The 27,840-nt window shown below is 42.4% G+C and overlaps 1 protein-coding gene across 1 annotated transcript in view; it reads right to left on the bottom strand.

The window, feature by feature from the left end:
• Nucleotides 1-13,675, bottom strand: part of Sulf1 (sulfatase 1) — a 165,647-nt gene extending 151,972 nt beyond the window's left edge. Inside the window, exon 1 of the mRNA XM_085835667.1 lies at nt 13,368-13,675. The gene's annotated coding sequence lies outside the window, so the exon portion shown is untranslated. The remainder of the gene's footprint in view (nt 1-13,367) is intronic.
• Between the last annotated feature and the right edge of the window lie 14,165 nt (nt 13,676-27,840).

Below are 27,840 nucleotides of genomic sequence, written 5' to 3'. Positions count from 1 at the left end.
AATAGAAAAGCAAAGTTATTTGTTTTGCAATAGATTTTCAACATAAATATACCCAAAAAGGGTATTTTTCCCTATAATTCTTTGCGGCGTTCAGTTTGTTACTTGGGAGCTTAGCAAGAGAGTCCATGGTTGTGGAAGAAACAAATCTTATGCCTTTGGGTCTTAATATGAAGCTGAACATAAACTCACGACAGTACCAGTGGTAATTGGGATATTTGGACTTTTTAAACATTCTATTTATTTTGTTCTATATGTGAATAAGTGTGTGTACCACAGTACCAGAAGAGGGTATCTGATCACCCTGGGACTGGAGTCCCAGTTAGTTGTGAGCTGGGGCTCAGTCCTCTGCAAGAACAGCCAGTACCCTTAACCACTGAGGCACCTCTCCAGCTTTAATTTGGACATTAATACTAACCCTAAGCCTAACCCCAATCCCAACACCAACACCAACACCAACCTAATACATGCATTGTGGAATTCTCTCTGGTAGAAACTCTGGGAACTAGGGATGCAACTGTGACAGAATGCTTGCTTAATAAGCAAGGCCCTTGGTTTGATCTCATTACAAGAAGGAAGGAATAGTGCACGCCTTTAATCCCAGCACTTGGGAGGCAGAGGCAGGTGGATCTCTGAGTTTGAGGCCATCCTGGTCTACAGAGTGAGTTCCAAAACAACCAGGGCTACACTGAGAAAACCTGTCCTGGGAAACAAAAAACAAACAAACAAAATGGGAAGGAAAGAGTCTCTGATTTCTGGCAGTTCTCTCCACAAGTTTACCTCATCTCTCTTTAGATGTAAAATCTCCTTAGATGTTCTCCCAGATATTTGTTCTTCTAACATTCTCCATTGCGGTATTGTTTGGGATAAGTTAGCATACAGGATTCACTGTCTTTACAGAATGTATCAGTCATATCAGTCATATTTTCTCATGTGCTTGCTAATTGTTCTACAAAGGTTTCCTTCCCTAGACAAGTAGCTCTTATAATCAAACCACATTTTTGGTGTGTGTGTGTCTTTGTGTGTGTGTGTGTCTTTATGTGTGTGTGTGTGTGTGTGAGAGAGAGAGAGAGAGAGAGAGAGAGAGAGAGAGATTGATTTTCTCCATGGAGTTTATAGGTATTTCCACTCATGCTGAGCAGCAGGTAGATGGCTCTCTCCTTTAGCACCTTGCCAAACAATCTGGTCTGACTTTAATTTTACAGGTCCTCAAAACCATAACTGTCACAATCTCCTCAGTTCAACTCTCAAGAGAAATTAATTGACAACATAGAGTCCTGAGTGGCTGGCATGTGAAAGACACCCAGCTATACAATTTCACATCTAATCAAGAAAGATTGGGATCAGGGTTGGCCTACTGTCTCTCTGTTTCTGTTTCTGGCTGGAACCCAGCTGGCTCTTACGCTGCTCTGGAGAGCGATGTGGGTAGAAGATGGAAAGATGGTCAAGCCAGACAATCAGTGTCTGTGAGAGGGTCTTCTACATTGTCAGAAGTGCCCGGGGTTGCAGTGGATTTGTGCTGATTCGTGTCCTGAAATTCTTAATGACCAAAGGACAATTTCTAGCCCGGTTATCTTTGACCACTCTGTGACTGGAATGAGGGTCTGCAGTGTGGAAGGATGTACACTATCCAAGCCATGCTTAACAGCACAGGCTTAAACCTCAACTTTTGCCTTTGTGAATCTAATAACTCAAGGAAAAGGAAGCAAAATCTATGAGGAATGGCAATTACGCAAATTTGTGCATAACGAAATGCTAAAATGATGACAAAATTTTAAGTAGAAAGAGAGCACACAGAAAAGTAGATTATCGATGGCTAGAAGGGTTTGGGAAAGTTCCATTGAGGAATGAGGGTGGGCATTGGGGTTGGGGAGCAGGAATCTTTCTTTTCAAACCAAGATGTGTGAGCTTCGTTCTGTGGAAACATGGGAGTCAGGCTCAGCCCAGAATGCAGTATGAGCAAGTGGCTTATAACAGAGGTAGGGTGTAAGCTTAGGATGCCTAAGTCAGGAGCCTAAAAGTACAGAGAGGGAGGGCGTGATGTGGAAAGAGTGTGGATGTCTCTAAGTGGAAGCTGTAAAAACTGCTAATGAGCTGTTCTCAAGTAGATGGCATGGAAGAAAGACCCATCCAAAAGAGGTGTGCAAGGTTAGTGGTGACTAGAGAGGGTGAAACTCAATTCAGAAACATAGAGGGCTGCAGACCGTTCAGGTCCCTGCACTGGCCAGTGTTGGTTGCAAGGAAATCTTCATTTTGTTTGATTTGAGACAGTCTCACCATATAGGTCCTATCTGGCCTGGAACTTACTGTGTAGACCGCAGCCTTGAACTTTCCAGCTTCTGCCTCCCAAGTGATTACAGACATGGGTCGCTGTGTCCACTCAACAGTTTATTCCTTGAGGCTTAAGGAAAGAGAAGAGCTTGCCAATTCAAGAGAAGAGTAACTGATCTAGATGGAGAGTGGAAACATAGAGGCAAAGAAACAACCAGTTCTTTAAAGTCTATCAGTTTGCTTCTAATCTCGCTATTGGCTGCATGCAGCCCGGTGCTGGGACCTGGGTTCCCAGTGTTTGTGCTGTTTCCCATGGCACTGCCTGCTTCTGTTTCTTTGCAGTAACTACTGCCATTATCCAGCATATTGTTTTCATTTCCATTGGAGTCTTGACAAGTTTTCAAGGAAACAACAAAATGTGTCTGTTAGTTTATTATTTGTTCACTGTGAAATATAATTCACATGGCCCAAAGAGGCAGCCTAGATTTGGCTATTCCTACAGTCCTATGATTCTGTTTCTGATTCAGTTGTAGACCAGACCAGACCGGAATATGAATTTTCTTGGAGCAAAATGTCAAATCACAGGGACAGTTATTAAACATGTTTTCTTGTACTCACCTGTGTGTGTGTGTGTATGTGTGTGTGTGTGCGCACGGGCACAAATGCCTGTGGGGGCCAGGTTACAATCTTGGGTGTCATTCCTCAGGTACCATTCACCTTGGTTTTTGAGACGGGGTCTCTTATTGGCCTGAAGCTCACCAAGTAAGCTGAGCGAGTTGGTCCAGTCAGTGAACCCCAAGGACAGAGCTGCTTCTGCCTCTCTGGTTTACAGGCACATGCAGCCACCTGACCTTTTAAAAATTATTATTATTGTTTGTTATTATTATGATATGTTGATTCTGGGGGCTGAACTTTATACTTGGCAAAGCAAACACTTACAGCTGAGCTATCTCTTTGGCCCTACATGAAATTTTTCATGTTTGTTTTTTTGTGTCAAGAAAGTGAGTCCATGACAAACTGTGTTTTGACCACATAGGGATTATTTTTCATTCTCCTTCATTGCTTCTTTCCTTTTATTAAGAACTCTGAACTTCTCCAACTCAAGAATCCTTTGTGACTCTAATAGACAGGCCTAGCGCTTAGCCTGCAGAAACACATCTCAGAATTGAAATTTGAAATTGAGTCATTGAGAGAATGGAATGAGGCTGTGCACACCTGCTATCCTGGCCCTTCTGGGATGGAGGCAGGAGGACCTAAAGTTCAGGATCATCCTCGGCAGTCCAGTGAGATTGAGGCTGCCCTGCATTACATAAGGTCCTGTTTCAGTGTAAATTCCTGAATAGTAGCTTGTGTTCCTTGACCTCAGTAAAGAGCCTTCCCTCAAGGACATTGTCCCATTGAGCTAGGTGGGGGTTGGGGGAAGCCTGAGGCTATGCAGCCCAGCTGAGTGCTCTATTGCATGTGATCCTTATTGATCTGACTTCAGTGCTGGGTATTAGGTCTTCTACCCTTGTGCTGGAGTCTCAGCAGTTCAGTTGCCAGCCATTAATGGCTTTCAAAGATAAACTGGCTCATGTCAATCATGCCCTCATGCCAGGCAACTCTGTGTGAGAAATGGATTACAGGTTCTGCTACTCTAGCTGGCGGTTCTCCCAAAGGATCCAAAGTAGTTGGTTCAGAGCACTCAGTTGCATAATATAATCCAGGCCAAAGTCTTCATTAAAAACTTGACTGAAACCCAAGACTCTTTTGAGGAACCAAAATGCTGTCAAGTCTCCATGACCCATACATTTTCCTGAACTAGAAAGTGCATTTCAAGGATTGGAGAAATGGCTTGGCAATCAAGAGCACATACTGTTCTTACAAAAACCTACCCTTCAGTTCAGAGCACCATTAATGGCTGACAATCACCTGTAACTCCAGCTGCAGAGAGTCTGGTGCCCTCCTCTGTCCTCCATGAGCACCAGCAAACACATGTGTGCTCGCATAAGCCTGCACACATACAGGTGCACACATAATTAAAAATAAAATAAGTTTTTAAAGAAATATATTTCAATTGCAAATCAGACTAGTTCAAGCTCTGTGTCCTTTGGGCATAGTGTCCCCAGGATACAGCACAAGTGGATGAAATGATCAATGTAGTTGTCTTCTTTAAAGAAAACAGTAGCTAAGCTTGGAATCCATCTACTGCATTAGGTTGCTGTTCGCCTGAGGAATGCTTCCTCTGTCTTAAAAAGGCAATTACTGGGCTGAAATAAAATGAATAAAAAAGAAAAAACAAGACTTCTGAGGCACTAGAATGGGAGACTAAAGAATTCAGGGCCAGGCTTGGGTGCACAACAGCTTCCTTTGGGAACCTGTTCCCAAATTTTAAAACTCAGAACTATGCAGTACGTTAATTACCTTGATTGGATCATTGCAGATTATAAATATGGGTCAAATGTCACACTTGACTCCACAAATTTGTCCAATTACCATGCACCAATTAACATTTTTAAAGAACTACTTGTTTTGTAGGGAAGAAAGGAGGCTGTGGGTGTGTATATCATTTGTAAAACTTGTCATTTACACATCTGTAAGAGGCTATCAATCAAGCTCTTCCATGGTAAAATCGAAGGTTTATGAGCAGAAGCAACTTAAATATTTTCTCTCTTTTGCCTCTGGACTTGCTTTAAATTTACATTCCTTTCCACCAGCATTATCTTAACTGGAAGAAGAGAACTGTAAGTGTTTTTGGAGAAGTAGTTTGGTGTTCTGACTTGAAAAGTCATTATTTTCCCAAACTTAGAAACACCAGAATTTTATTGGCCAATCAATAACCTCTTTTCCCTCCTCTCCCCCTCTCCCCCTTCTTCTCCTTGCCCCTCTTCTTTGTAATCTTAGAAAAGATTCTTTTTAGTCTGAGGGGAGATGTCTTAGCTCTGCAAACATAGGTCAGATCCCTCTTTCACACCTATCAATGGTCAGAGTTAGATTTTTGCCAGCTTGAACTCTATTGGTCTGCATTTACATTCACATAGTTTAAATGTTTATTTTTATATTTACGAATGTTTTGTCTGCACGATGTAAGCAGGCCACATGCCTGCAGTGCCCAAGGAAGCTAGATAAGGGCACCTGCTCCTCCTGGTGCTGTAAACAGTTGTAAATGGCCACGTAGGTGCTGGGAACTGAACGTGGGTCCTTTGCAAGAGAGGAATGCGTGTGTGTGTGTGTGTGTGTGTGTGTGTGTGTGTGTGTGTGTTGGGTGCAGGGGGCCATACATGAGTGCACAATTGCTGAGCCATCTTGTCAGCCTTTGTTCGAAGATTTTACCCATTATTGAGTTAGTCCAAATGTGACTCTTTGTTAGAACATGGAAGCCACAGCTAGAAAGTGGATTCTGCTCTGTTTCATGATGAGTGCATTTCTATATCCCTAAACACAGAGATAGAAAAGACTTGGTAAGTCATGGGAAGCCTAGGGTATGCCAAATAAAAACTAGCACATATCCTACGACTTTACTATCTGTCACGTTCCAAAAATCTTCCTTGCTTTGACCAGCGTGAAGCTCTCAGGGGGGAAATGCAGAACAGGATTTGTGGGGGCTTCTCCTTCTGGGATGTGTATTCTGTAAGATGAAAACTGAACTTTCCTAAACTCCTGGATGCTGCCCAGCCCATCTGTCCTCCAGGAAGCTCTTTATTTCTGCTTACTAGATGATTGCTTGTGGGCAGGTGAAGGTTAAGGAGGAGGCACTGTACAGGCAAGAAGTCTCTTTAGGGAGCATGTTATGCTGTGGAAAGGTGGATGGGAGCTAAGCCATATTTTTGGTACATGTTTTGAAGATAATATTCACAGGCTCACACTTGTAAAGTATCATCAATAAGGACACAGTCTGAATCCAAATAATCCTTTCCTAGCTCATGTGATCTCCTGAAACTCACAGCTTAGGACAGTACTTGGAATTAACACAGCAAGCCATATTACCTGAGTTAGAACGTTCTGTCATAGGAGCCGAGTGAAGACCTGAAAGCCCCTCATTCAGGCTCCACTTTGCTTTTTAGGGGATGTTATAACTGCCCAGAAAAACGAGATAGACTGGATGGTATTAGAGCCTTCATTAAAGAAATAAAAGATTTCCCCAAGTTCTTGAAACATTCCACTTGTGGACTTTTCTGTAGTTTCTGAAGTGGAAACGCTATATAGAAGAAGAGTAAGAAACAAAAATAAGCCAAAACCACTAGTTCAGCTCATTGCAACAACAGAAGCAGGATCTCACAATTACAATTTGTATATCAGGTGAAGACTATACCTGTGGCAACCTAAGCATTGGTTAAAGCTTAAAACAGGAGAAATCAAACAAAAGCAAAACTACACATACGGGAAGAAAAATATCAGGGCTGATTTCTCTCATTTCAAAATATATACTTTAAAAAATATTTTTATTTCTTTGTGTAGTGTAAGAGTTAATGTGTGCATGCAATGCCCAGCGAGGCCAGAAGGGGGCATTATCTCCCTGGAACTGGAGTTACAGAGAGCTGCAACTGCTGTCTGGGTGTTGGGACTCAGGCCCTCTGTAAGAGCAGGAAGGGCTCTTATTCCCTGAGTTATCTCTTAGCCCTCAAATTATATATAATTGGGTGCTTCGGTGTTGATTATCCATCTTATAATACACAGTTGTCTTTAGAAAATTCCTTAAAGCTCCCAAGTTCATTGTAACCTTAGAAAGCTCATTATGTAGCATAGGCTAGCCTTTTGAACTTTAATAATCTCAGCTCTACCGAGGGCTACTATGCTCAGGGGGAATCTTTCTTTTAAATGTATTAATTATTATTGTGTGTGTGCTTGAGTGTGCATGAGTGTGCTGTTACAGAACAATCTTTGGGAATTGTTTTTTGCCTCCTATTTTCACATGGGTTCTGAAAATTGAACTAGGGTTGCCAGGCTTCTGTGGCAAATGCTTTTAGCCACTGAGCCACCTCAGGACAGCGTCCTTTATTTAAACAAGAGCCACCTGGCTCTTGGCAGTTCCCAGATTCCTCCTGGTTCTAAGTCTTAACCTGGTGATGCGATTTGTTTAATATGAATCTCCAGATCAATTTTGGGAGACTCTACCTTTGATAATGAAGACTCCTCACGCAGAAACACAGTGTCTGACCCAACCTTGGCCACTGCAGCTAGTCAGAGGTGTGTCGCTCTGTACCTTAGAAACATAGAAAGTGTTTCCTATGTTGGCACTCATGTTGTTAAAAACAAACAAAAAGTAGAAACAAGAAAAGATATTACAGTGGATGTTGACAGTGTGATTTCAGATCTCCATAATCCCAGAGCTTGAGAGGCCGAGAGAAGAGCCTGAGTTTCAGGGCAGCCTAGGCTACACAATAAAATCTTCTTAAGGAAAACCAAATCAGGCAAGGTTTGAACTTTGAAAATAGAGCCTTTTATAAATTAATAAGACGTTAGTACATTATTAATTGGGAATACAGGAGCCACATATTTTGAGGGCAAAGTTGAATAGCTTGGCTGGTACAGCTGAAAACCGAGCCAGGCAATTAGGAGTCAGTTCTTTTTCAAAGTTCTGGAGACAAGTCTGCAGGGGAAGGGAGTCCGCAGAGGCGGGGCATCTAGTTTCAAGTGGAGTGGGAGGAGAGGTAGGATGTGTTGGGCATGATGTTTGTAGTTTCTTCCCAGTTCCTGGCCTACTGCAGTGGCAGCCCAGGAGATTGGAGTGGAAAGAAGGCCCTTTGACCTTTCCAGGCTCCTGAAAATGTGTCAAATGACTAGTGTCCGCCCACAAGCACATTTTGTTACGTGGAATACAAAGCTTATATGAGAAAATTTCTTGCTCAGTTGTACTTCCCGGAAAAAAAAAAGTGCCAATGGAAGATTCCACGTTCCCTGGTAAATACAGAGCCCAGGAACAAACGAGGGACTCAGGCTGACTGCATGCAGCTTTGTGTTAAATTTTACAGGTGCTAATTCCTTCTCTGTCTTGCCTACATGTTGTTTTTCTTAACCAATTACTTCTGGAAGCCTGACCCTAAATCCTTTGTTTATTTAGTCTGGTGTGTGTGTGTGTGTGTGTGTGTGTGTGTGTGTCTATGTGTGTTGTCTGCCTGTATGTTTTTAAATTGCTTGCCTGAATGCCTATGGAAGATAGACTATAGCACTAGATTCCCTAAAACTGGAGCCACTGTATAGATAGAGGAAACTGAACCTGGATCCTCCTACAGAATAGCCAGTGCTCTTAACACCGGAACCATTTCTTAAACCCTCTTGGTTTCTTTCTAGATTATGTGTCAGAAGGAAGCGAAGGGCTCTTGTCGAATGATCTGCTTTGGCTGCCCTTGCCCTTTATTATCCTTAGTGCTGAACCCAGGACTTGCTCTTCCAAGCAGCATCACTAGCTCACAGAGCCATCACAGAGGGTGGAGCTCACAGATCCATCGATGCATGGCCCAAACTACCTTTCTCCTTCCACCCCCACCCCCATCTCTATTTCCCCTGCCTTTGGAAATGCTGAGTAGAGCACAGGCCGAGATAGAAGGAATTATGGAGTGACGGAGACAACTCATTCTTACATTGTGGGTCATGGTTACTACTCATCCAATAGTGGATATGCTGTGATATATTAATAGATGTGGAATGCTTTATTCACAACATTCTAAGTTAAGTAACCCTTTATCCATCTTACAGACATGTAACTAACCATTGTTTGTTCCCCTGTTCAAGGCTGCATAGACAAGCAATATCATCTTTGGATTAGAAAATGGGCTTGGACTATCCAGATCTACATCCATAGTTGGTATTTTAAGTGACAGAGGGGCAAGTCATAGGTGTAACTCCTGTCAGAGTCATCAAGGGATGTTGAAATAAATGGAAATTTTTTACCTAACTATCTCGACTTGGGACAATAATTTCACATTTTGATTACAAGTGTTGCTTCCCCTAAGGGCTCTTAAAATAAAATCAATTGAGTTTCATGCTTGTTCGTCCTTTGTAATGGACAGATGAGGAGAAAGCACTAAGAATGGGCTCACAGCGATGAATGAGGTTAAAGCTCCTTCAATGTCTGAGTGTCTCTGTGAGTTGGAGAACACACTATGTGGAGATGAATGTAAAACATTACACCTTACCTGAAGAGCCATGTATAACTAGCTAAGGACCAGCACTGAGAGAAGGAAGGCTCTCATTAGTGTGAGTGGATGGGGGGCCTTTGGGAGAATGTAGAGATCAGGCTAAAACTCTGAAAGATGAGTAAGTAGGGAGGGGTGAGTGAAATGATTCATTTCATACACAGGCTTATGAATGTAAAACCAGAAAGGACCACGTGGCCTTAGAGTGTAGCTCAGTGGAGAACACTTGCTCAGCACACAGTGGCCCTGGGTTTCATTCCTAGGTCCCCAGAAGAACATCATACATGATATGAGCTCACTTCCCACTCAACAGGGTTGCAAATAATTAGGACAGAGACTTATGTGTGGACACTGACCTGGTCACTGTAGTTGGGGTCAAGCCACAGTTTTCACTTTTGTGGGATGGGGTGGGAGTATGGCTGGAAAACTGAGGCTAACTATCAGTGGGCCAGCATTTGAAGGTGTAGTTCAGTGGAGGAATACCTGGCTTTCTGTGCCTGAGGCCTCAGTTGCCAGCACATTCACAAACAGAGGGAAATGGAGACAAAGAGGACCAGTTAGGAGACTGTTCCAACAGCCCACATGTAAGAGAATCATTGCACTGGGGCAGTAGCTGCAGGCCAGATGTGGAAGATATATTAAAGGAAGGACTCTTAGGATTTGATGACAGATTGGCTGTAGGGAAGAGGGGAAGAGTGAAATGTTGGGGTGGAGGGAAGAGGCTGAGAGGGACTCACATGCTCCCCCTTCCTCCTCAGCATATTGAGATTGAATTGAAAATATTTTTAAACAGGAAACATTTTCAGGCATTTTTTTTCCCCTGCAAAATACCTTCTTTTGACCTTTTTTTCACAGATCTTACATAAAGGTGATTTAATCATATGGACTCATATTTAATTTTACACAAAAGCCTCTTTGTTCCAATGTCAATAATGACAAAAATACAAATATTTAGATCAGCATATAAAGCTGAAATCCCCTTAAATTCATTCTGGCTATGCAGTTCTGTGTGGGAAAAAAAAAAAAAAAAAAAGAACCAGATGTCCTGACTGGAACCATTAGGTGGCCTGATTCACATGGCAAAGGCTGGGGACATCCAATATTATACACAACTCAGTATTGGAAATTCTCCTTTGAGGACTGAAAGAACAAAAGTTTCAAATCCCAAACCTTACTCTATGCGCAGAGAGTTAGGAAAAGAAAAGTGTCACACTTGCCACTTGGCTGAACCATGACAATAGAAATGGTTACAACAATCTGTCTGATGGCCCATTAAGTTCCCCAGATGGAAACAGTATACAAGCACTCATTTTAGTGTCTTGATGGAGGTCCCCATTCAATCTGTCAGGACCCTAATAAATGTATTTCCCTAACCCTCATCATAAAAGTGAATTTGTATCTGTCATGAATCAAGCTTTCCATTCACATCTCAGAAATGTCACCTTGATTCAAACCTAGGACATAGCTACAGGACACACAGAACCTCACCCCACTCAGGTTCTTTCCCTGAGAGAGACCCCTGCGTGTTCAAACTCTCCTACAGCTGTTAGAACACTCATGTGTTAGCAGCCTAGTCTTGTCCGGAAGAGACCAAATGTCACACTGAGGGATATAGAAGCCACCACAATTAAGTCTCTCAGTGTTTGCCAGGTGGACCAGGTAGATCCAGATTTTGACAAGAAATGGAGATTGGCCTGTGGTCTCTGTCTTTAGCATTTTCTGTTCATTGAGTTATTTTACATTGCTTTGGTAGGGAGACAGAAACATAAGTTTGTGTCTTCAAGGTGTGAATTTACTATGTTTCAACACTCAGTATTCTTGTTTGTGCTCTGCTGCCTTGGACAGGTGAATCTTTGGGATGGGAGAAGGGGAGTTTCCCACATTATCTGCCTTCTGAGCAGCCAACTTGGTGATCAGTCTCCTGGCATAGGCTCCTGGGGCCCACGAGGGGCTTCCATTCATAAGCAGAACTTTGTCCTTGCCTTTGTTAGAATACCACTGTGGGACATCTCCTTGGGTGAAAGCTAGCCCAATAGCAGGGCTTTATGTTGTCCCAAAATAATGCTACAATGGTACCAAATGGCCTGGTCAGTAAGCTCTGAACTTGCTCCATGCGGTAAGAGCTCCCATCCTGATATGGTGGGAGATATTAGTTTCCCTTTCCCTATTCACTTTTGAAACTTCAGTTCCACAGTAAAACTAATATGGAATGAATGGAATAACAGACGGTGTCAGCTTATGAACTAAGTCCCATTTCATTTTGGTTATGTAATATTGGGACTCAGATAATGCTCAGTCACTGGTGGGAGAATGCTTCTCCCTGAAGATGTTCAAACCTTGACCAGGACATTCTGAAAAACAAACACCTCCGCACCATCCTGGGATACTGGTTTTGTTTTAACTTTTTTAAAAAATGAGCTTTGAAAGTCAGCTGTATGATCACAAAAATGTAAGACTGAAACCTGAAACCGAGTGTTAGAGACCTTAAGTCAAACCAGAGTCCCAGGCAGTCATCCTGTCGCTCTACCTATTACAGAGCTCCTACTTGCAAACATCCCAGATGTAGTGCTGTATACAAAAATCTCTCACCTGCAAAGAGTAAGGACCAAGTTGGATTTCTCTACCCTATTTGCAATTCTTGTAGGGCCGGGTCCTTCCACAGTGCAGGTATATGGTTTCTCCGAAAGAGAGTCAGTCTCTGAATGCAGTACAAGAAGTAACCCAGACTCACCCATTTTGCTCAAACACTTGAAAAATAAAAATACCCTTTTAATCCCTCAGAAAATAAGACACTGATTTGAAAGGCTTTTTTTTTTTTTCTTCGACATAAGCTGTTGCATGTAATGTCCCTTGTTATATTCCATTCAATTAAATCCCGGTGGGTGATTTTGGCAGAGCAGTTAGCCACACATCAGATGACAACTCACTTACTGTTGCTCGGCACCCGGATGACCATTAATTTCCAATGACTAACTTGTAATTAAACTCTTTGTGTTTATTTGTTTATAGCCGGGGCTGACCATCTATTTACATTTAATTAACACTGTTTAAAGCCTGTAAATGCAGCGACTTTAATGATCCATCCTAGATGTGCTGTTTTAGTTTTTCCTGACTTGTAAAACTCACACACAGATCTGCAAGCGAATTACATCCATCTGCTCCCCCGCAGCTGCAACTGGGCTACGTTAGAGAGCCATTTCCCCCTACCTCCCCTCTTTGCTTGGCTTCCAGCTCTAAGTATTTTTGTTTCAGAGCCGACCCAAAGACTGCACCGACGGGAGCCAGCCCTTTTCTCCTAAGGAGTTCCCAGACTTAGACTTCAGAAATGATTAAAAACCACTCTTGCTCCATCCCAAATCGACGCAATCTACCTTGCACAAATTCGGTTAACAAAGCGTTTCCTGCTCTGCCGGCTGGTCATAGACCCTTAGAAGAATCTTTTCTTATTGAGAAGAACGCAACAGCTTTAAAGTGAACTCTTTAATGGTGAGAGCTAAAACAAACGCTTTCTTGGCCTTGCCCATCCTTGATGAGCAGTCTACACCTACTCTTCTGCGCCTATAACGGGAACCTCAAGGCACCCGGGCTCCCGAAGACAGTATCTTCGTTACACCTTCAAAAGCAACGCAGGAGAAGCTTTAGCGCTACAAAGACAGCCGAGCCAGAGCTATGTGCACTGTTATCTGTCAGCGGTACAATAGCAGCATTGATGGAACGGCGAGGACCGGCTTTGACAAGTGTGCTGGGCTAGCATTACATTACATTCCAAACTACGGCGAGAGAGAGAGAGAGAGAGAGAGAGAGAGAGAGAGAGAGAGAGAGAGAGAGAGAGAGAGAGAGGATAGCGCGAGGAAAGAGCGAGGGAGGGGAGAGAAAAGAAGAGGAGAGGAGAGGAGAGGAGAGGAGAGGAGAGGAGAGGAGAGGAGAGGAGAGGAGAGGAGAGGAGAGGAGAGGAGAGAATTGATTTGGTGTCTTTTACTTTACCTGAAAATACTGCGTTTCTTGTGGCTGCTGCAAATGAATTCCTCCTCCTCTTTCCCAAAGCCAAGTACTTGGATTTGCCTGCAACTCTCACTTGGAGAAGACCACACAGCTCCAGCAGGGCAGCCTTCCTTCTCTTAATCCCCACTCGAATGTGATGACACACACTAACCCCAACCATCTGTTGAAACACGTCCTCAAGCACTCAGCACAGTGCTGTGTCAAGACAGGCTGCCCAATCCAATTGCTGGGGCTGAGAGTCTCTTACGGATTGGAGGCGGAGGGCTGGGCAGGGACGGGGAGGTCGGAGAACTCCCCAGCCAAGTAACCTGAGATTTTCGGAGAGAAAGAACTGCTACAAAAAGAGGAGTGGGAGGTGCGGCGGGGAAGGTAGAGCGAATGAATTATTCTGGTGGCCAGTTGTGCGTTACTTTTCACAAGTCTCTGTGCTCCTGGGTGGGTGGAGGGGGATTCTCGGTGGGATGCCCAGGAACACTAAAAATCTTTTACAGCTAATCTATTGAAGGCAATGTCCTCAGTAAGCCGCTCCCCCCATCACCCCACGGGAGATAAAAGATTCTTCTTGTCATGCTGATAAAGTGTTAAATGTGGGAGTAGTTTGCACTGAAATGTGACATCTACATTTTGAAATCTAAACTCCTGCCTCCCTTTGATTGGGGGCGGCCGCCTCCAACATTCCTGAAAGGGCTTGGGGGGTGGTGTCGCAGCTTTGAGCCGAAACTTCTTTTTCTCACTGGCCTCTTCACGTGTCTCCCAGGCTAAACCAGAGAGACGGTCAATGAAAACCATTTCACTCTACTTCTCCAAAGCAACTCACGCCTTCCTAGATAAAGGTGGCTTTTAATCACTTTCTGCACCCACACCCATCTCGGTATTACAGCTCCTGGTACTAGAAGACTACACTCTGCCAGTAATTGTTTTTATTGGTTTCTAATTAATTGTGCTTATTACATCCGCGTAACTCAAGCGTCTCATTAATAATTTTGCTTTGAAATATTTTCAGTTTGGGGTTGTTTAAATACATCTGTCCTGTGTACTTTTTTCAAAATGCAGTTTTTCTGAATTGTATTTATAAAAGTATTTACATTAATAACCTGATTCAGAAAAGTGTTAGATTTTTTTACATATAAGAAGATATTGAGAAATAAATTCATTACTAAAAAAAAATCTTATTCTTTCAAAAATTCCAGGAGACATCCAAGGAATTTGGATAATCTTAAAGAGTAAAGAGGAATTTTAAATACCATCTACTGCCTAACTGTGCCTGTTGGAAGCTAACATTTAAGTATTACACCTTTTGAGGTTTGTGGTGAGAAAACCAATCACTTATGGGGTGGGGGAGGGTGGGAGAGAGGTTTAAACTTCCCTAAAGCCTAAAAGATCCAGATTAGCACTAGGTAGCTGTATTTGGCATATCAATGTCATGAAAATAAATTTTCCAGTTACAAGCAGCATTGGCTGATTGGCTTTCTTGTTGTTGTTGTTTTGCAGGTTTCTGTGATGTTATATACGGATGTTTACAGTTGCTTCTGGTGCAAGTTTCCAAAGCACAGAGGAGAGGAGAGAGTTTCTGTGAAGTGATAGCTCTCCCACTGGGTCGTCAGGGAGAGGCAAGGAGAGTAGGATGGGGAGGTGGGAGCTTTGCCTTCTTTTGCTTATTGTCTTCCCAGAGTGATTATGAGGTGTCTGCTTTACTATGTATCGCAAATTCACTAAGCTACCCCTGACTCCTGAGCACCCACATCCAGAAACATAAGCAACACAGGCATTGTCAACAATGCAATTGGCAGGACAGGCCTAAGGCTTCCCTGGGGACCATAAAAATTTAATAGTGCCAATTACTGTCGAGCAATTTTATTCTGTCTTGTTTTTGGAGGAGTGGGTAATAGTTAATCCACCAGACTCAGTCTGGAACTCTGCATTGCCTCAACTGTGTAGATGGAAAAGACCCCGGAGACATTATTAAGCCAGTTTGCAATCTCTTAAACTGTAAGTTGAGTTACAAAAGTAAAACTTAAGAAACTGTAAAGGTGTTAAATCAATATGTTTCATCCACCCTGCGCCTGTAACTTCCCTTCATGGGACATTTCCCTGGGGGTCGTCTCTGACTTACATTATTGTTTGAAATGCTTTCCAATGCGAACGTTTCAGTCTACACTCCACTGTAGACCTTTTCATTACATTTCAGCTATTACTTCTCTTTTCTTGATCATTTCTCCCATTCATCCCATTTAAAACTTGTTTTAAAGTGAAAATTACAAGACTGCTACAGACCCTGGCCCATGCTTGTCTTGTGTTCTGCATAGTGGCGGGGCGTGCCACCTTTCAGGTGGACTGTAAAACTAGTCCACAAAGATGCATTTTTTTTTCTTGTTCTGAAATGTTGTTGATAGGGAAAATCAGCTCAAGCCCGAGCCTGAGGCTGATGCTGCAGGCTACGTCCTGGCTCCCCTCCCTCTGCAGCCTGCCTCCCTGCCTCCCTGCTCTGTGCTGTGTCGGTTTAGAAGTTAAGAAGTTTCCATTACTTTCCTTGCTTTCGCCTTGCCATCTGCAAACAGTTTATTTTTTTAAGGGAAAAGGAGTGAAGTTGATTCTGCCTTGAAAGATCTAAACTTAAAATACATTGTATTTTAAAACGACGATTTTCAGCATTGTAAAGTCAGACGGAGCAGGATAGAGGAGCTCTTTGCAGAATGAATTGCTTCATCCTAGAAACTGAGGCAGGACGCTCCTAAAATGAAAGATTAATAGGTAACGGTGATATTGAAGAATGGCCCCTCCTATTCTGTTCCCACAGTTAAAATGTCCCTTTACTTATTAGCTCCAATTAGTTTCCATGGTAACCGACCAGCCCTTGTAAACCCAGCACTCCTAGCTTCACTCATCTTTGTCTAGACTGGGCTCTCCACCCTTCTTCCTCCACAGATGGTCGTTTAGCTGAGTCTGTATCTATAGCCATATCTCTCACACACATGCAATTGGCACATGAGGGCCCACACTCACTTTTTTGCTAGCACAATGGTGGCCAAGGGAGAAGGGAAGTGGCTTTTAATCCCTCAGCTTCAGCAAATGCATCTGCTGCTGCATTAATGTTTGCCTCCTTTGCTTATTGTTTCTTCCCCTTCTTGTTCCATTATCAGCTGTTTGCTGCTCATAATTTCTTTTCAGGGAAACCAATACAGTATAATAAAAACCTCATTAAACAGAAACACCTATCAGAAAGCCCTACACTACCCCTTTTTGTTGAAAGAACCATTAAAGCAAAAAAGAAAAACCACTTGTTTGTCATGCTTCAGAAAAAGAGAACAAAGCCAGCATGAAGGTTTACCAAGGGAAGGTGAGGAGAGGGGAGGGAAGGGGAGGGGAGGGGAGGGGAAGGGAGGGGAGGGGAGGGGAGGGGAGGGGAGGGGAGGGGAGGGGAGGAGAGGGGAGGGAAGGAGCCTCTCCTTTCATATGCAAACATGAAAACCTGGTATGATGGTTTCAATGAAATGACCCCCAAACATTTGCTCCCCATTTGATAGAACTGTTTGGGAAGGATTTGGAGGTGTGGCCTTGTCAAAGGTTGGTGTGTCCTGAGGGGAGGTCTTTGAGGTTTTGAAAGTCTCATGCCAATCCTAGTGTTTCTCTCTGCCTCCCACTTGTGGGTCAAGATAAAGCTCCCAGTTGTTCCTGCCTTGCCTTTGCTCTGCCCTCATTACCTCTAACTCTCTGAAACCCTAAGCCACAAATTGAACTCATCTTTTTATAAGTTGCCTTGGTTATGGTGTTTTATCACAGTAATAAAAAAGTAACTAAAACACCTGGGTTTGATCTTCCAGAACCCACATAAGAATAGCTGGACCCTGCAGCAAGCAGATATAACCCCAGCACTGGAAAGAGATGGCAGGGGGCTCCCTGGGGGCTCCCTGGTTAGTAAGTCTAGCAAAATTGGTGAGCTCTGGTTGCAGTGAGGGTCCTATTTCAGAGAGAGAGAGAGAGAGAGAGAGGAAGAAAGACAGACAGACAGACAGAAAGGGAGGATGAAAGAAAGAAAGGGAGGATGAAAGGAAGGAAGAAGGAAGGAAGGAAGGAAGGAGGGAGGGAAGAGAAAAGTAACTGTGGAAGATACCCAGTGTCCATGTCTGGCCTCCATATGTACATAAGCACACATGAATAATCAGAAATAAAATGTACCCAAATCTAATGCAATCTTTTCCCTTTCTCTTCTACCCTTCCCCCTACTTCTTACATTTCTGTGCACCAAATCCAGGCCTCAGCATCTGCGAAAGTGGTCTAACAATGAGCTTCACCCCAAATATGGCATTTAGGGACCAGGACAAGGAAAGTGTGAGTTGGAGGCTAGCCTGGACTACATACAAATGGCAGGACAGTCTGGGCTATATAATGACATCCTGTAATCTGAGAATCCAAAACAGAGACACAGTGCATACCTGAGATGCTCCTTACATTGATGACATCTTTGCACTCCGTAAACTTTGTGTGTTAAGCAAATGGTAAAAGGACATGTAAAGTCTCGTGCCACCAGAGACATGTATAACAATTAGCCCATTGCCATCTATCGCAATGTGTCCACAGATGTGCTTTAAGTGTTGCAACTAGAATAGCCTGCAGTTCTAAATCACACAAGACTGCACAGCCTCTGGCATTCATTAATCTCCTTCAACTTAACTTTCCTGCCTTTTCCACATTAAGAAAAGAGATGCGGGGCGTGGTGGCACATGGCTTTAATCCCAGCACTCGGGAGGCAGAGGCAGGCGGATTTCTGAGTTCGAGGCCAGCCTGGTCTACAGAGTGAGTTCCAGGACAGCCAGGGCTATACAGAGAAACCCTGTCTCAAAAAAAAAAAAAAAAGAAGAAGAAGAAGAAGAAGAAGAGAGAAGAAGATTGCTTACCATGAATTCACATGCTGTGAGACCAGATTTGGACTCAGCTTTGAAGTGGCTGTGTGGTTTACTCTTGGGGGATCATCCTCAAGCTAAGCGAGCTGTCACATCAAACTATGAGGTTTTGCCTTTGTGTTTTTTAAGGCAGGATCTTTCTATGTAGCCTTGGCTGGCTTGGAACTTGCTATGTAGACCAGGCTGTCCTAGAACTCACAGACCCCTTCTCTTCTGGAATGAAAGGCATATGCTACCATGCTTGGATACAGAGATGGGTTTTATCAATGAAGCAAAACTTCTCCACCTGCATACCCTAAAATAGACTGAAAAGTGAGTATAGATAAACTTTAAATTATTTGAGGAGGGTGAGGTGGGGTGGAGGACTACTTAGGGATGAGTGGCACACACATGGGATAATTTAGTCCAAAATGTTGGGTTCCATAGAATTATGGTAATACAACCATAAATGTAATAGAAATCAATTCAAAATCCATATTTGTAGAGATATTTTGTCTTAGTTAGGGTTTTACTTCTGTGAACAAACTTTATGACTAAGGTATGCCTTATAAAAGGACATTTAATGGGAACTGGATTATAGTTTCAGAAGTTCAGTCCAGTATGAACAAGGTGGGAACATGACAACATCTAGGCAGGGGTAATACAGGAGGAGCTGAGAGTTCTACATCTTCCTCTGAAGGCTGCTAGCAGAATACTCACTTCCAGGCAGCTAGGTTGAGGGTATTTAAGTCCATCTCCACTGTAACACACCCACTCCAGCAAGGTCACACTTACTAATAGTGCCTGGTCCAAGCTTATATAAACCATCACAGTGGTGTTGAGGCCTTGGGATTTAGTTCCCATTAAAGCAAAGTATTAAATGTGTGAGAGGTAGTAATGAGATTTAAGAACTAGGATCCTGAGATTTGGTTATATTGATCTGCAGGTATGGCTGTGGGGAAGTAGTATGGAAATTATCCTAAATCTGGAAGGTCAAGTTGTCATCTTTGCTTTGTAATATGTTTATTTCTTAGTCATTGTTAGTAATGTGGATGAAAGCAGAAAACTCAGCCCGTGGGTTTGACCTAGTGTTAGAGCACTTGCCTAACCCATGTGAGCTGCTGGATTCCATTGCCACAGTGCGCGAGGGGCAGGTAGAAACCTGGATACAGCCATGGGCTTTACTCGATGTCTAGAATACACAGTAGGAACTTTTTGGAGGGGAAGGGATAGTAGGCAAAAGCATACCCCAGGAAGATGTAAGAGCAATCTCTGAGTCATGGGTAGAATACTAATAAACTTCAAGATTTAATCTATTAATTCACACACTTTTCTCTAAAAACAATATACAGTTATTTTTAGGGACAAAATTCAGAACTGCAAACATTTTCTTACAATAATGTTTTACTGTGGTAGTATTACATTACTGAAGGAGCCAGTGTGAATTCAAATGCACAAAATATTTTCAGGTATGTGGTATTTTTTCTTTAAGCTCACAGAGTGATTCAAATGTGTGGCCATTGTTAGGTAGGTAAGGACAAGAGAGCTAGTGTTGTTTCATAATTACTGGACAAAGCGGCATTCCTTATGGCTGTCTATGCTTTACTGTAAAAAGTGGGACAGACCCCAAGAGACCTCATCTTCTTGTCTTACTTTCATGTACACTTTTCATATATGGGTTTAGCGGTTTGGGATATGTCAGGGAGACAAATGCTATATAGATGGTTTTTGAAGCAATAGGCATCCTTTCCTGGACTACAGCTTTCCATTCTCTGGGTCATATGGTAACAAATGTAGGGCAAGAATATGCCCCAGTTTCTTCCTTAATGGCTAAGAAATTTAAAAAGGTTTGCAGCTTTTCATCCAGGGACACGTATACAAAAATAAAGAGTTCACAGCTTTCCTGACACTTGACTGAAAGATTTAAAATATGAAGCTGAGCTTCCCATGAGTTGAAATATAAAAAATGATGATCCAGCCAATAACTATTCAAGCAATACCGCTGAGGGAAACAGAGAACTGGACATACAGGGCAACAGGAATCAAACAGGACATGCCTGTGATCCTAGCACATGGGAAGTGGAGACAGGAAGATCTTGAATTTGAGACCAGAGACTGGACTGTCCTTTTCATAGGCTTTCAAACCAATTCTAAGTCCTAACAGTCTGGGGAATGGACACTGTTCTGTTCTTTGCATCGGTTTTCATGGTAAGTCACTGTGTGTGTGTATGTGTGTGTGTGTGTGTGTGTGTGAGAGAGAGAGAGAGAGAGAGAGAGAGAGAGAGAGAGAGAGAGAGACAGACAGACAGACAGAGAGACAGACAGACAGACAGACAGACAGACAGACAGACAGAGAGACAGAGAGAGAGAGAGGAGAGAGACAGAAACAGAGACACAGAGGTGGGGAAAGGAAGGGAAGAGGGAGGAGGTGTGGGGAGAGGGAAGAAGGGAGGAAGAGAGAGAGGTGGCAAGGGCAGAAGGGAGAGAGAGAGAGAGAGAGTGAGTTTTGAGGGAGTTTGAGGTAGTATCTCCTGTAACCTGCAAGTCTCTCTATATTAATGCCTTGAACTTCTTATCCTCCTGGCTCTGCCTCCTAAGTGCTGGAGTGACAGGAAGGTGCTACCACTGGGGTAAACTAGCTAAGTCATGTACCAGTTTTCAGGACTTGTAGAATACCTGCCTCACAGCACATGCAGATTCTACTTGGAGCACTACAGCAGGCACCTGACTGCCTGAGATTGGATGGCTTTGGAAATCACTTCTGAGTACACTTACCTGCTGAGCCCTTGCAAAGCAGACATGGCAGTTTGACATACCTGCTCTTCTCACTCTGAGCTTGGAAATCTGAGAGTTGGGACTTAGAGCTCAGTTGGGGGAGTGTTTGCCTACCCTATTGGAAGACTGGCAGTGCAGACCTGCAATCCCAATACTTGGAAGGTGGAGGCAGGAGAATCAGAGGTCAATGTTATCTTCTGCCACATAGCAAGTTTAAGAGGAGTGCTGTCTACATCACAGCCTGCTAAAAAAAAAATACATATAAAAGGACAATAATATGTGTCTCGCACTCACCAGTATTGGAAAGTGAACATTCCAGAAGTTTGTGAGAAACAGATGGAAAACAGCTGCCCACACGAACTTGCTATTATGATGGTCTTCTCGATGAATGTAGAGCTTACAAATGCGAATAATTGCCCTTGACTATGAATATTTAGTGTTTCTGAATTTTCTTTATTGTTGTTATTTATTTATTTAGTTAGTTAATTTTTCTTTTAAACAAGTGACAATGTTTGGCTGTTTTGTGTATCCTATGTGAACTGCACAGGCTGAATAAAAATTTAGATTGTCTTAGATTCATTAGAAAAGATATTCAACAAATCACTGTTGTTAACTTACCCATAAGAAAGCCATCCTTAGTCATTCACAATAGGCCATGAAAAAAAAAAACTCTCTGCAAAATAATAGAAAACGGACTCTTTTCCTCTTAGTAGCTATACAATGTAGTTTGCTTATTTTGATAGCCACAGCTTTCTTCCCATCGGCTAAGTTCCCTGGTGAATCTGTAGAAAGGACAGTCACAATATTTTTGCATTTAAAGGCAAATTTGTCAAGTGTTTTCCAACAAATCTCTTTAAAAAAATTAGGGCACCCATAAGCTGTTAACTCTTTCTTATGCTAAATAGTGCTCTCTGGTTCAACTTAACAAAAGCTTTGCTTTCAAGTCAATGTGTCAGACTCTAACCCAGAGGCAGCTTCCTTTTCTCTGCTTTGCACCAATACAGATCTCAAACTAATGATTTAATTACTTCCAATATCATCCATTACAATACTAAAGCCAGAGGTCCTTAGACAACACTCTTTCAAGGTTCATTACTTCAGCTCTTTCTTAATTTGAAAATAAAATTAGTTATCACATTCTTCTTCCAAACAAATTTTGGGGACAGGACCCTGACATAGCTGTCTCGTGTGAGTCTATGCTAGGGCCTGGCAAATACTGAAGTGGATGCTCACAGTCATCTATTGGGTGGAACACAGGGCCCCCAATGAAGAAACTAGAGAAAGTACCCAAGGAGCTAACGGGGTCTGCAACCCTATAGGATTCAACCCTACGATTCTCTAGTTGCATATGTAGCAGAGGATGGCCTAGTTGGCCACCAATGGGAGGAGAGGCTCTTGGTATTGTGAAGATCATATGCCCCAGTACAGGGGAATGCCAGGGCCAGGAAGCAGGAGTGGGTGGGTTGGGGAACAGGGCAGGGGGAGGGTATAGGGGGCTTTGGGGATAGCATTTGAAATGTAAATGAAGAAAATATCTAATAAAAAATGCAAAAAATCATTTAATCTTTTCCTGTTAAGGAAAGTCTTGCAAAGTCATATATTTTAACAAATGATAAAGGAAACATTATTTGATTTCCACCAGTTACCCCTAGTCAATCACCTAAAGGTATAGCTTGCTTTTCCAAGTTTTTACTATACTCAACAATATAAGTCATAATTTGGGGAGCCCAGGTTTTTGTTGTATTTACTCAGCTTAGTATTTTAAGCATCACAAAACGGTGATGAGGAAGGTCCTAATTTTAGTTCTGGTTTATAAACAAGAGATTGAGGTTTAGAAATATTAAGTGCTGTGGAAAAATTAAAACATCTAGCAAGATGGAGGATCTAGACATGAATTTTTACCTCCAGAACTTATATCATTAATGACTTTCTCAGCACTCTGCATTCTATTTGTGGGACTTTTAAGATGGTAGGGTCATTCACCCCAAGTCTCCTTCACTGTCCTATGGCCTTGCTGCCCTCATGTTATATAGAGAAGTTTTCTGTAATTGGAGAAATAACTTCTGATGTTTGCACTGAGATGAGACTAGGGTGAACCCTCAAGGAATGATCTCTGAGACACAGAACTCTGAGTTAGAGGTCAACCTGGTAACATAATGAATTACAAGCCCCCTAAGGTGAGTGAGACCCTGTTTAAAAACAAAAGAAAACAAAACAAAAACTAAGCAACTATATAAACAAGAACAACAGCAGTAACAACAAAACTCCAAAATGAGGAGAGAGAGAGAGAGAGAGAGAGAGAGAGAGAGAGAGAGAGAGAGAAGAAAGACATTGTCCCTGTGATCTGTGTTTTGCATTCAGGACTAGGATTGAGTTCCCTCATCAGCTAACAGAAACACTGAATGGCAGGGAAGCCAGTAGGTCTACCTGTTTACACGTACAGTTGCCTAGAGAGCAACCTTGGTATCTTTCATCTCTGTCAGCCTCTATATCTTCTGTGGGGCCTAATAGTTGCATGTATTTGATTTTTAAAAGTAAGGCAAGTATCCTAGTGGCAGTCATTAAACAACATTCCCAACCAGTCGTTTCCAACGTCCTTAACTGGTCCCAGAGGAATTTAAGTTGGCATGCCTCATTTTCTCAGGACAACGTCAAGCATAACTTCCTGATACTTCATTTGAACCAGGAGCAAGTTCTAATATCCAAGACATGTCTGATAACAGTGTAAACCACTGAGAACCCAACTATAGAATCAGGAATTAGATTTAAAGGAAGCCAAAGGGGAAATAGAACGTGTTTCAGCATGAAAAAACAAAACAAAACAAAACAAAAACCAACAAAACCAAAAAACCCAACACTATGTTTTTTTTTTATTTTCCCCCTGAAATATTTTTTGAATGGTTTTCCAAAATAAGTTCAAGAAAATGTGATATGTACTGTACCACCACTTTTACTGCCTGACTATCTACATTTCATAGGAAATGGGTTAAGTTTATTTATTGGTAACCAAGCTCTCCTAAGGGAAATATTTGTGTAATCATATAAAAAAAAATCTCAAGACAAAATATACATGGGAAGTTATTTTCGAAGTATCCTCTGAATCTAAGAAGGTCTACAATGGACCATGAAGCTAGGAAGACATTTTCTGAAGAGTTAAATTTGGTTAAAGTTCACTTTGGTTAAATTCAGAATTGGGACTGGGAAATGTGGGGAGAAGAAACTTAAAATTAGCTAATGAAAATGATCTGAGTCCAGGGGAATTTTGTTTTGGGGGACGGGTCTCTAAAGGGTCAGTTGGTAGGAATTTCCTTATATCACAAAGCCAACAGATGAAAAGCAAGTATTTGTATTTTGTTGTTCTGGAAAGCAAACTCTGTTAAAGGGACAACGTAAAGTCCTGTATCGTTCCTTGAGATGATACCATTACCTGTCAACATCAGACACCAAGCTCATGTAAGAAGGATGTCTTGATGACCAGTGAGGATTGGTCAGCCATAGCTGCCAAACAGGCAATCTGAAAATAATAAGCAGAAAAATGCAACAAGCTTCACTTAGGCTGTTTTGAACCTCACTGAAAATAAGTTCAATATCATAGTAAAGTCAAGACAAAAGTGGAGGTTTGGAGGTGCAGCTCAGTGGGAAGAACACACGCCCAGCGTCAACAAGGCCCAGGTTTCCTCCATCACTGCCAAATCAGGGATAACATAAAATCAAATAAAACAGAGGCAGCCCAGACTCCAGGGACAGGAAGAGTCATCAGTTCAGGAAGCTTCAGTGTCCAAAGCACACCCAACTCTTGTCCTTGTTTAAAACTGTAAGACTCCTCATTTGAAATAGATTTAAAAATCAATGTGAAAACTTTGAAGTCATATATAATTTGAGTATTATAAAATGGAAATTGAAGGAACCAGATCCTGACAGAAAGCCCTGAGGCTGTCTAGAAAGTTGGACATTTGTAATTTCTCTGTTGGAAATCTGTCTGACTTAGCAGTAGGTTTTTATTTGTTTGATTTTGTGGTTGTTTAGGTCCATTGGGCCTCCTACCCTTGTCTCAACAGTAAGCACAACACTGTCCTGGAAGCACTGGGAACAGTCTTCTGGTGTCCGGAAACCAGGAGTTCAAAAAATTGAGTCCAGCATATTTCCTGTTACTACTGACAGGTGATTTTTAAACATGAATTAACCGAATAATAAGTTAGCTATACATTTAATTTTTAAAAAATTAGCAGTCCCTACATTCTCCTATATAAACTTAAAAGAAGTATGCACTGCCATTTCTCTTAAATTCCTTTTTTTACACTCATCTCTGAAGTGTTGTTTGGATATCAAGTTCTTGGACATCTCTGCTAGTGATAATACTGTAAAGGAGAAGACAGGCATGTTGAGTTCCTGGCATATTAAAGGATGAGATGGCCACAGCTGGACATATCCCTGTCATATATGTTGTGTTTACATTTGGAAATCTAGAGCTGTACCCCATAAATATGTAATGCAATATGGACACTGAATGAAAATGAAGACACGACTGCCCCAAGGTGCAGTGGAGGATAAGGATTTTATTATAGATACAAAGGAGAGACTGGCCAGAGGCATCTGGAAATGTCCAGATTGAACCAGGCCATGAGAGTCAAGAGAGGAGGGGTGAGCAAGAGAGTGGGAGCCAAGAGGGCAAAGAGGCCATTTAGCAAGTCAATAGAGGAAGCAAGGGAAGCCATGGGAGCGGATGAAGTGTAGGTTTTTGTAAGGCAGAGAAAATGCTGGAGGGGAGGCAAAGCCTGGGCTGAGAGGTTTAGAAAACAGGGTGAGGTGATGTGTGCTGCCAGGCTGTGGTGGCTCATGCCTTTAACCCCAGCTCCTGGGAGGCAGAGGCAGGGCCTCCGTGAGTGACAGGACCCAGGGAAGAAAAGGTGAGAAGAATGAGAGGAGAGCCTAGGAAACAGGCATACATTTTGGTATCTAATTAGGCAACAAGGTCATTTGTCCCGAGTTTCGTTGGTACCTGACAGACATGTCACTCACACAAAAATTATAAAGTCTATCAAAATTCGTGCATACCACAACCATGGTTTACAAACAACAAATATTTAAGATGAATGAGAAATACCAGTTTTCAATTCTTTTGGAGGATTTTGGATCAGTTAGTGGAATCAAATTTGAAGATACATTCATTGTGAGTAGCCACTGGAATTGTTTCCAGAATTCTCATAGACACTAAACTCACATATGCCAATCAAACATATTGACCAACATTACTTTATTTCAGGATTTTCTGTACATCTAGTGTCTTAGTTACTTGTCTACTGTGATAAAACACCATAACCAAGGCAACTTACAGAAGGAAGGGTTTATTTGGGGTATATGGCTCCAGAGAGATAAGTGTCCATTACAGTTACAGTGAAGAAACAGTAACAGGCAGACATGGTCATGGTGAATTGAGCAACTGGCTGAGAGTTCACACCTCAAAGCACAAGCAGCAAGCAGAGAACACACTGGGAATGTCGTGAGACTTGTGAAACCTCAAAACCAGCCCTCAACTTTCTCTAATAAGGTCACATCTACCAACTAGGGGGCCAAGTGTCCAAACATCTGACCCCATGGCGAGCGTGTTCATTCAAACCACCACACCTAGTACAACTTAAATGATGTGTATGCTACGTTGTTTAGGGAGCAGCATTTAACAAAATCTACCTATTTGCCTTTGGAATGTTTCTGTTTTGTAGTTAATTGAATATACAGCTACAAAATCTATCCATGAAGAGGCATCAGTGTCCTACAAAAAGTCCAAATATGGGTCTTTTTGTGGTTGAAGAAGCTTGTGTCTGATACAGTACAAGGCCATATATAGTCATGGAAAAGGATCTGTGAGGGGAGGTCAGGATCGGAAGATGGCAATTCATCAGGCCTGGAATCGGGGTGGGAGTAAGGTATCATTAACTGGAAATGATTTAGAGTTCAATTGGACTGGGAGAGGCCAGATATCATCATGATATGAAGCTCTTGGCTGGATGAGAGGAAGCTGGTACACAGGATTGAACAGGTTTTAAGGAACCATGATGATTAAAGAAACAAGCAAGCAAGCAGACACCACAGATTGGAACAGAGGTGCAGGCCTTATGAAAATTGTCAAGACAGCCTCTTTTTCCTGTCCTTGTTAAAAACAGGTTCCAGGAAGTGGCAGTAAGCACTCAAAGGCTCAGGAATTTCTGGGCCTCACAATAGGGCAGAGCAAGCTACTCTTAGTAGTGTTTCTAGGCTTGTGGATTCAACCTGTGCCCAACAAGCCAGGTTCAGCCACCCATCCCCAATTGTCCAAGTAAATGATACTAATTATGAAAAAGCAGAGCAAAGACAGTTTTTCAGAGTGGCCATGATGTAAAGAGGGATAAAGAGATCCAGTGTACCTTCCCTGTACTGGCTAGTTTTGTGTCAACTTGACACAGCTGGAGTTATCAAAGAGAAAGGAGCTTCAGTTGGGGAAATGCCTCCAGGAGATCCAGCTGTAAGGCATTTTCTCAATTAGTGATCAAGGGGGAAGGTCCCCTTGTGGGTGGGACCATCTCTGGGCTGGTAGTCTTGGTTCTATAAGAGAGCAGGCTGAGAAAGCCAGGGGAAGCAAGCCAGTAAGTAACATCCCTCCATGGCTCTGCATCAGCTCCTGCTTCCTGACCTGCTTGAGTTCCTGTCCTGACTTCCTTGGTGATGAACAGCAGTATGGAAGTGTAAGCTGAATAAACCCTTTCCTCCCCAACTGCTTCCTGGTCATGATGTTTTTGCAGGAATAGAAACCCTGATATAAGACA

This window comes from Mus caroli, unplaced genomic scaffold, assembly GCF_978045245.1.
Source record: "Mus caroli unplaced genomic scaffold, Mus_caroli_1 scaffold_1, whole genome shotgun sequence".
Classification (NCBI taxonomy): domain Eukaryota; kingdom Metazoa; phylum Chordata; class Mammalia; order Rodentia; family Muridae; genus Mus; species Mus caroli.
The sequence above is the reverse complement of the archived record's forward strand: the minus strand, read 5'-3'. Positions and strand labels throughout refer to the sequence as shown.